Raw genomic sequence first — 9891 nt, 5'->3', positions numbered from 1 at the left:
GAAGGAAGGAAGGAAGGAAGGAAGGAAGGAAGAAAGGAAGGAAGGAAGGAAGGAAGGAAGAAATAGAGAAGAATGAAAGATAAAGGGGGAGAGAAAGACACAAAGAGGGAGAGAGAAAAAGAAGAGGAAAGAAAGGAGAGAAAGAAAGAAATACACCCTTTTTCAGTGTGGTTGTCAAGCTTGGTTTTTAAGCTCACTTCTGAACATAAGACCATTGAATTGATTCTGTGTAATATATTAGTATACTTTAGTATCTGACAGCAAGAAATGCATAGTGAATATTCATTCCAAAGAGAAACTAAAAAGTCCAAATGCCATTAGGAGATAAAATAATTTTCTTTCTCCTCAATTATTAATAGATATTTAGGAATAATTTAGAGATATATTAAAACTGTATGAAAGAATCCATAATACATTTGGGTCATGGGAGATTATGAAAATATCTGTCCTCATTTTCATGTCACCCAACATAAATTTCAACTAAAAACAATTGTGAAAAGTAATGATGTACATTCAAATATGTGCTCTTAACAATTCAACATTTTTCCAATCCAGACAGTGAACTGTACGATTTAACACCTGAGAGACAACTCTAATAATGTTAATAAGGCTTCTGTTAGTTTATAACACAAGGCTCACTCTTAGTGACACCAGGACATAAACATATCTGGCTCTTTTCTCACTCTGAATATAGTTTGTCATATAATACTGAAAGGACAGAGAAATATGACAGAGATAGTAGTAGTAGTAGTAGTAGTAGTAGTAGTAGTAGTAGGTATGTTAGTGGTTGTGGTGGTAGTAGGTGGTGGAGTGGAGTAGCAGCAGCAGTAACTGTTGTTGTAGTAATAAGAATTACTGTCTTGGACTTATGATTTCACTGGGATAGGAACTCCCAAATGGAGTAATTTTCTCAATTGATGAGCACCTTCTCAGCAAGTTATAATCTTAAGAGTTTCCTGAAGCATGGAGAGTTGTGACAACTTTCCCAGGATCACATAGCCATTATGTGTATAGGTAAGTCTTGAATTCACATGTCTTCTTAGCTTTGAGATCAGTCCTCTAATCATGGTGTCTTTCTGCCTAATAAAAATAGCAACAGTACCATAGAAGCAGTGTGACATAGTGGATAAATAACTTCAGTCATGACACCTGTGTTTAAGCATCTCTCACACATAATGACTGTGTCCCTCAGTACCTCAGGCAACTCTCCAAGAAAGGAAGTTTGGGAGCTGCTATTCTATAGGGAATGGTTCAATGATGTTATGTTATCACAATGACAATGATGATGATGATTGATGAAATTGATGATGTAACTACAATAGTAATCCAATACTCTGGCATATTCTGTGGTAACATTAATGTTGTATCCATTGTGTTATTCTCCTGGTACTCAGAAACCTCAAGTGGATCCATGTTCTATATTGCCTCTAATGTCCTGTCACTCTTAAGTCACATGTTTTCCCCTAAGTTTATTATCACCCAGTGTTCTAGGGACCTTCCTCAATTTCAGACATCTTGAAGTCACCAGTGAAAACTCAGGCTGCTCATTATGTTAACCACTCTCTCCAATCACCTCCCCCCCCCACACACACATCATACATTTTTTTCAATGCCATTCTTTACGTTATCCTCCTTCATAATTCCTTGTTTGTGAGAGAGCCTTCTCACATCTACCACGTACATCTCCTGTTCACTTTGGGTTATTCTATTTCAATTTTTCAGAAACTATATTATTTCTTGCCTTATCATACAATATTTTGGAAGAACATCTTTTTCCAGGGAAAATCATTAGATTCATTAAAAGAATTTTATAGCCTCTCACGAAAGGCAGTATGACATAGAGGTAGAGTTTTAACTTAAAAGCCAAGAAGACCCAGGTTCAAATCAGTCCTCATTCACATATTTTTCTGCATGACCTTGGAGTCACTTAACACCTGTGATCTCCAAGACCTCTGCATTGGTAGATGGTGTTTCCTCATCTTACCTTTTCCTTATACCAAGAAAATCAGGTCAAGTCCCTACTCTAGAGCCTGCCTTCCTTCCTTCCTTCCTTCCTTCCTTCCTTCCTTCTTCCTTTCCTCCCTTCCTCCCACCCCCCCCCCCCCCCCACTATACCACCTAACTTCCCCAAGTGGCTCAATTTCTCAAAGACAAGCCAGCCCTCTCCCTTCTCTCCTTATGTGAAATAGGTAGGATGTCAGATAAGTAAACATATTAGATGAAAGATAAGGTGATTTTAATTCTGCTAACCACATATGACCACCAGACTGACTTGAAGACAAATGTGTAAAGACAACAGCCCAAACAGCAAACAAACTACCATAGCAGTGCTCTCCAGCACTTATATTCCTATATTATATAAATATATAATCATATTCTTTTACTGGTTTTTGAAAAAAAATATCCCAGTGAAAAATAGATTAACCCCAAATCAGAAGACAGTGTATACAAAAAGAAAAGTAGAAACTCAGACAACTGTATGGGGGCCATCTTGTCCAGCCTCTTCATTTTACAGAATAAACTGTGACCTAGACATAGGAAATGACTTGTCCAAAGTCACTGAATAATAGATTCAACTCAGCAACCATGTCATCTACCCATTGTCAAAAGGAGTTTTTGACATCTACCCCTGTATCTTCTCTTCTCAAGGCTAAACATTCCCAGTACCATCATGGGTAGATCATGTGAACCAATGGAGAGTGAAATGAGTAGAATCAAGAGAAAATATACTAAAAATATACTAATACTTTGGACAGTGTCAGAACTCTGATCAGAGCTCTAAAAAATGACTTCATTACTCTTGATTCTCCATAGATTTTTCCCATTCTGGAAACTCATTCCACTCCCTGACAGTACTTAGTCATCCTTCTGATTGCCTGGTTCCCCCCAGACCTCTATTTTAAGGAGGATGCCCAGAACAAACCATTTCTTTATTCCTTTCCAGGCTACCAAACATGTCTACCATGTCTTCATGCTAGCTTCCTTTTATGTGTTACCTTCCTGCATTAAAACATGAATTCCTTGAGGACTGGCCCTGTCTTTCTGTGTTTATATTTGTATTTTCAGTGCCTTGGAAACATAATTATCCAATTATCCAATTTCAGTGCCTTGGACACATATTATCCAATCAAAAAATTATTAAGCACCTAAGTATACACTTACACCATGCTCTCAAGGAGCTGCAAAGTCTAATGGGGAGGCAGTCCAAAATGATGTACACAGGCTATCTATGGGATAAATTGTAAATAATCAAGAGATGGAAAACACTAGAATGAAAGGGAATAGAGAAAGTTTTCCTGCAAGGTGGGATTTTAATTGGGGCTTAAAGGAATCCAAGGAAACATTCAATAGGCAGAGAAATGAGGAGGAAGGAGGCTGATGTCACTATGAAGTATATGTTGTAGGGAAAGGTGTAAGAAGACTGATCATATGTGTGGGAGAGAGAGGCAGGTTATGAAGGGCTTTGAATGCCAAACAAAGAAATTGTATTTGATTTATTCATAGTAGAGTTTATGTTGGGTCAGAGAGGATGAATGGGGATGGGGAGAAACTAGTAGCAGGAAGACCGATTGATATTGTTCAGTCCTTTCAGACACGTCCAACTCTTCACGATCCCATTTGGGATTTTCTTGACAAAGATGCTGGGGTGGTTTGCCATTTCCTTCTTCAGCTCCATTTCACAGAAGAGGAAACTGAGACTAACACAGGGTTAAGTGACTTGCCCGGGATCACACAAGCTATTCTGAGGCCAGATTTGAACTCAGGAAGATGCCTTCCTAACAGGCCATATATGTGCACTGTATCTACTTCACCTAGTTGCCCAGCTAGGGCCATCGTTAAAAACTAGCTCACACTGCTTTAGGATTTGTAAAGAGTGTTTTGTATCACCACAACTTTTTCCATTTTATAGATGAAGGAACTAAGAGAACTCAGAAGTTAAGTGACTTGCGTAGGGCCATAAAGCTGTGCCTGTGGCATATTTTGAATTGATAGTCTTTCTGACTCCTAAGTCTAGACACTATCTTACTATACCATGGCTTACATTAATTTATATAATATTCTATAAATATTATGCAATAAAATACACTATTCAGCATCCAAGGCAGGTTTTGAACCCAACTTATCTGGGTTACCTTGAGCTCAAGTACTGTAATCCCTGCCCCCCTTTTACCTTTTAGGTGACCACGGCTGAAGAGACATCATTTGTTACTTTTCTGAGATTTCAAATTTTCCAGTAAAGTTGTTGCCTTTTCTCTGAAATCTTGTATACAAACTCCCCTTCTAATTTTCAATGTGTTGGTTTTGTTTTAAAAAATAATAACATTTCAATTTAGTTATATAATTAAAATTCTTCATTCTATTTTATTTGGCAATTTTGTACTTTGGTAATATCTTCCTTCATCTTCTCATTTTCTTTAGGATGATCATCAGGATAGTCAAATGAATTTTATTTTACATTTTAGTTTTCTAGAACAGATCTGTTTCAGTGCTGGGTGGGTTCTTTTGCTGGAACATGTACTTCAAAATACAGAAATATCACCTATTTTTCTGCAAGCATAAAATAGTAATACAGATTATTCCAAAACATATAATACAGATTGTTCTGTTCCCCCCACCTCCATTCAACTTAAATGCTACCTTGTCTATGATGCCTTTCAACATGGTAAGAAATGATATTTATGTAAAAACTTTCATAACCTTCTGCATTTGCCTCCCTTATGAATTTAGCATATTCTGTTTTGCATTATTATTTGTGTATTTTTTTATCTTCTTCTAGAGGGTGAACTCCTTGAAAGCAGGGACAGACTATCATTTTTCTTTGAATTCTAACATGTATTATGCAAAGAGTCAATATTTAATATGTCTTGTTGAGTTTGAGTTGACAAAGTACCTGTGGGAGTTTGCATTGTTACAAACCTTCCCAGAATTTGTATTGGTTAAGTGGAAATCAGCTTAGAGAATTCTTCAATTTTCGTGATTTTACCCCATTTAAAAAATTAATTTGCTTTTAAAGCATTTAATATTTTATTGCTTCTTTGGAATATGGAAATTCCACATGTGACGGGGAGGAAGGGTGAAGAAACCAAACAAGAAGGAAGCCAAGGTGGGGGTGTAGAATCCAGACAGATTTTGAAGGTGCAGTTATGGGAAGAGCCGGGGAGGACTGAGGCACAGCTGCTGAGGGTGAACTGGAATGGGTGTTTTTTTTTTTTCTTTTTCCAGCTCATTTTATAGATAAGAAAACAGAGGTAGACAGGGTTAGTTAAGTGACCTGCTCAGGGTCACACAGGGTAGCTGTCTGAGTAAGTTTGAGCTCAGGTCTTCCTGACTGTAGGCCAGGCACTCTAGTCTTGTTTTTTGTTTGTTTTGTTTTGTTTTCCTGGAATTTATTTATTTATTTTTTGTTTTCAACATTCATTTCCACAAGATTTTGAGTTCCAAATTTTCTCCCCATCTCTCCCCTACCCTCCAACCCAAGATGGCAAGCACACTGATTATCCCTTCCCCCAGTCTGCCTTCCCTTCTATCATCCACCTCTTTTATCCCCTTGCCCTCTATTTTCCCATAGGGTAAGACACCCAATTGAGTGTGTATGTTATTCTCTCCTTAGCATGCGCTCTATTCATTGCCCCATCTAGCTGCCCCTTCACCAGGCCCCCCTTTGGGGGTGCATCAAAATCCTGCCATCCCAACTGGCATTCCCCAAGCCCCGCCTCTTCCCCTGTACCTACTCCAGCTCCATCCTCTTCCTTGATTTCTGCGCCCGCATACCAAAAATGGTAATGGGGGTTGGCATTCTATTCTATGGCATATGAAAACTATGGCATCACCATTCTTGGAAACTGTGTCCTCCTGGTCCCTCAGGTACCCTTGGGGCTCCTCAGCTATTGAGAAAGAACTTCTTTTAATTGTTCATTTGCTCCAGTAGGACAGTGTGGGGGTAAAGCGTACATTAAGGGGTGAGGCTGAGCAATCCTTCCTGTCGAATGATCTTCATCAGCACATCCAGTCCGTTCTTATACTCAGGCTTCCCATTAATTATCCGCATATTCTGGATCCTGGATCCATATCCTGGATCCGAAGGCATAGAGGCTGTTGTAGAGATCAGCCCACTACTCATGCTGACCGACAGCAGCAGATGTTGTCAGAGAATTCACAGGAAGTAATGAGAAACTGTTTCGACTGTGAATAGGTAGCAAGTTGGGTCTGACGAGAACAGCTCTCGTAATAGTAGCGATATAAGCCCTCTCAGGGGGGAGAACGCCTTCTTCCCGGGAAATCCTCGCGAATGCATCAAAGACGCTCTTGTAGCCTCTTCGCTCCTTCAAGGGCAATTGACCATCAGCCATCATACGTATCAGGTCAAGTGCAGAAAGCCGTCCTAAGAGGGCTCCCGCGTCACTTGCTGTCGTGCCAGTCAGGGTAAAGAAGTTAGGGGCTGTCCCATCTGGCCTAGTCAAGCGCTCAAAGAGAGCATGATAAATGCCCAGACCAGCTGTGTAGGTGGCCTGGCGCAGGAGCCCTGCGGAGAGCCCCGCGTACATGCCTCGAACGCCCCGAACCCCCTCAAACCTTAGGATACTGGTGAACGCCTGCAAGCTAGTCTTGTAATGACGGTTCTGGGCGCCTTCCACGCTCAGCTGCATCCGGTTCTTCACCAAATTCATAGGCTGCACAAAAACTGTAGCCGGCGTACCAGCCAAGCCTCCAAAGTGAAACTCGACGACCAGATTGGGAGATGTATGGTGATTTACAGGCAACTCTCCACTCCCAAAGCTCGCTGCCAGCGCCATCCCCGCTAATGTACCAATGTCCCGCTGCAGCTGGCTTTATAGGCAAGGACGGCTACACGTGGACAAAGCGACCCTGCACGCATGCCAGGCCTCACAATGCCCTCTCCCATTCCCCACCTTGCCAGCCCCCACTACCAATTTTGGTATACGGGCGCTGAAAGAGCCAATCAAGGAAGAGGATGGAGCTGGAGTAGAGGTACAGGGGAAGAGGCGGGGCTTGGGGAATGCCAGTTGGGATGGCAGGATTTTGATGCACCCCCAAAGGGGAGTGGTGAAGGGGCAGCTAGATGGGGCAATGAATAGAGCGCATGCTAAGGAGAGAATAACATACACACTCAATTGGGTGTCTTACCCTATGGGAAAATAGAGGGCAAGGGGATAAAAGAGGTGGATGATAGAAGGGAGGGCAGACTGGGGGAAGGGATAATCAGTGTGCTTGCCATCTTGGGTTGGAGGGTAGGGGAGAGATGGGGAGAATATGTGAAACTCAAAATCTTGTGGAAATGAATGTTGAAAACAAAAAATAAATAAATAAATTCCAGGAAAAAAACAAAACAAAACAAAACAAACAAACAAACAAAAAACAAGACTAGAGTGCCTGGCCTACAGTCAGGAAGACCTGAGCTCAAACTTACTCAGACAGCTACCCTGTGTGACCCCTGAGCAGGTCACTTAACCCTGTCTGCCTCTGTTTTCTCATCTCTAAAATGAGCTGTAAAAGGAAAAAAAATAAAAACCCCACTCCAGTATCTTTGCCATGAAAAATCCAAATGGGATAGTGAAGAATGGCTGAACACCTTTCTTTAGCATTTAGCTTAATTTACAAGTCACTTGTTTTTAGTGATATGTTATTTTTGTAATATGTAAATCACTGGGCTTGATTATTTTAGTTGCACTGGGTATGTAATGGACATGTCTTGTCGAGGATTGTTAAGAGTTCCCCTGAACCTATCTATCTTCTTGTATGGCCATATTTTCCAGAAACCTTGGACCCAGAGTATGCAAGAGGCCCTGGATGTGTTAAGCAGGAATCCCACCCCCACCTCCAGCCAATACACATAACAACCTAACTTTTTGTTTATACCACAAACTTTACTCCTGGTGTGTCCTTGAAACAAGTCCTTGGTGTCAGCTACTCTGTGCTGGTCTGGGAAACTGCTTGTGCAGCTCCTTCCCTTGTAGATAAGCAGACCATCTTATCTTCATAGTCTGGCAGTTCCCAAGGGACAAGAACACAGCTTTTGCCATTGCCTTGTTCCTCCCCTTTGGGAGGGTTTTGTTCTTTTTTCCATTTTTACTGCACCCCTCCCATGCAGTGCCCATTTAGAAAATTCCCTAGTGTTTCTGCACTCCACTCCCCTCCCCACCGCCTTGTGCCTTTTGTCCTGCTGTTACAAATATGTAACTTCTGTAAGGACTGTGAACTCAGCTTTGGTTCTACATGCATATCCATTTCTCCTAGTTTTCACGTAAATTTCATGAAGTTGTGATTTCCTGTTGATAGTCTAGAAACCTTCCAGATTCACAACATAAATATTTTGTGCAAGCAGCATTGTTACCCAGATCATTGACATCTTACACAACATAGTACCTCTTTCTTTTTTTTTAAACACCACAGTTAGATTACCTCCTTACAACAGTCCAGGGGATATTACTGATACTATTTTCATGGGAGAATTGAGATACTTGTAGGCATTATCAGAGCTGAACATGGAAGTAACTACTTCCATTCTATCAAAAATAAATACACTTTGGAGAGGGGCAATTGCCAGCCTGTAGCCCAGAGAGGACCTACCAATGTCTCTTAGATGAATAGTTGTTGATTTGTGAGTGAACTGACCTAAGCTTTGCTTTATCAGCTATTTCCATGGTCATCATTATCTACTAATTTCTAATTCCCAGAAAAAATAGTATTTGTTCCATACTTCCCTAATAAAATCTGTTCCATGATCATATCAACAGCAACATGTATTAAACTTTTTTTTTACAAAAACTGTCCAAGGTTTCATTTAAAATGTGTAAGTAAATAAGTTTCTAACAATTTTAAAAACAATGTACATTTAAGAAATTTTAAAAGTATTTTTTGAGAAAATGAAAGACTTTGCCTCATACACAAATGAAGAATTAAAATTCTAGAGAATCAGTAGATCCAATTTTAGATAAGATTATTTTCAGAACAATATTGAGGCTTCCAGGGGGAAAAAGTAATACTTCTTTGGGTCATGCTCTCATTAATATGGATACTTATCCAAGTGGGATGGATCGTAATTGATTCAAGCCCTCTGTGGCGTAAATGCAATATTTACAGTGCCTGTAATCACTACAAATATACCTACATGGGTTGGGAGTCAAGATGGCAGAGTAGAAACAGGACTTCCACATAGCTCCGGCTCCCACCTCCTCCAATTCATGTAAAAAAAAATGACTCTAGACAAACTTTGGAGATACAGAACTCAAAAAATGTCACAGAGAAGCTAACCTTCCACTGAGGACAGCCTGGCAGGCTGGCAGGAAGCCACCAGCTCAGAGCTCTGGGTGTCGAGCCTAGCTCCTCACGAACCCAAGGCTTTTGCCTCAGGGCAGCCTGACCAGCCACTGGCTGGAGGGACTTCAGATCACAAGCAGCTGTGGTGGTTTCCAGCATTATCAAGACATAGATGCTAAGGACAAAGTGAGAGGTCAGTGCAGTTTGGACTTTGGGACCTGGGAATTTAGGTGTGAGAGCTGGCCTTTTTCCCCAGGCAAGAAGCAGCTGAGGCACCCTGGCTGTGCAGCCGCCCGACTTGGGGCTGCTTCAGAGGTCCTGTTCTGCAGATTGTAGGGGGACCAAGCAACCAGTCTGAGGGGTAATCACTCTTGCTTTAACCTGCTTGGATCTGAATGGCTATCTAGGGTGGAGGTCCTGGGGTCCATGAACAGTTTGTCAGAGTGTGTGGAGGCTTCAGAGAGGGCACCCAACTAATAGCTCCAGCAGCTGAGAAAACCCCAGCATCTGGGATAAAGCTCCCGTTTCTGGTAGCAATGTTCTACTGTTGCAAAAGGCTCAAAAATCAAGTAATTGAGTGGCAACATGAGCAAGCAAAGGTAACAAAGCAAA

At 41.1% G+C, this 9891-nt stretch overlaps 1 protein-coding gene and 1 pseudogene across 1 annotated transcript in view; both read right to left on the bottom strand.

The window, feature by feature from the left end:
• Window positions 1-9891, bottom strand: part of LOC138157907 (transmembrane protein 132C-like) — a 612402-nt gene that overhangs the window by 552525 nt on the left and 49986 nt on the right. The gene's annotated exons all lie outside the window — the stretch shown is intronic.
• Window positions 5954-6794, bottom strand: LOC138160659 (mitochondrial 2-oxoglutarate/malate carrier protein pseudogene; annotated as a pseudogene).

The sequence above is a fragment of the Petaurus breviceps genome, unplaced genomic scaffold (assembly GCF_028583685.1).
Source record: "Petaurus breviceps papuanus isolate PSGF00001 unplaced genomic scaffold, PetGlider_PUasm1.0 101, whole genome shotgun sequence".
NCBI lineage: Eukaryota > Metazoa > Chordata > Mammalia > Diprotodontia > Petauridae > Petaurus > Petaurus breviceps.
This window is presented reverse-complemented; position numbering and strand designations above follow the sequence as displayed.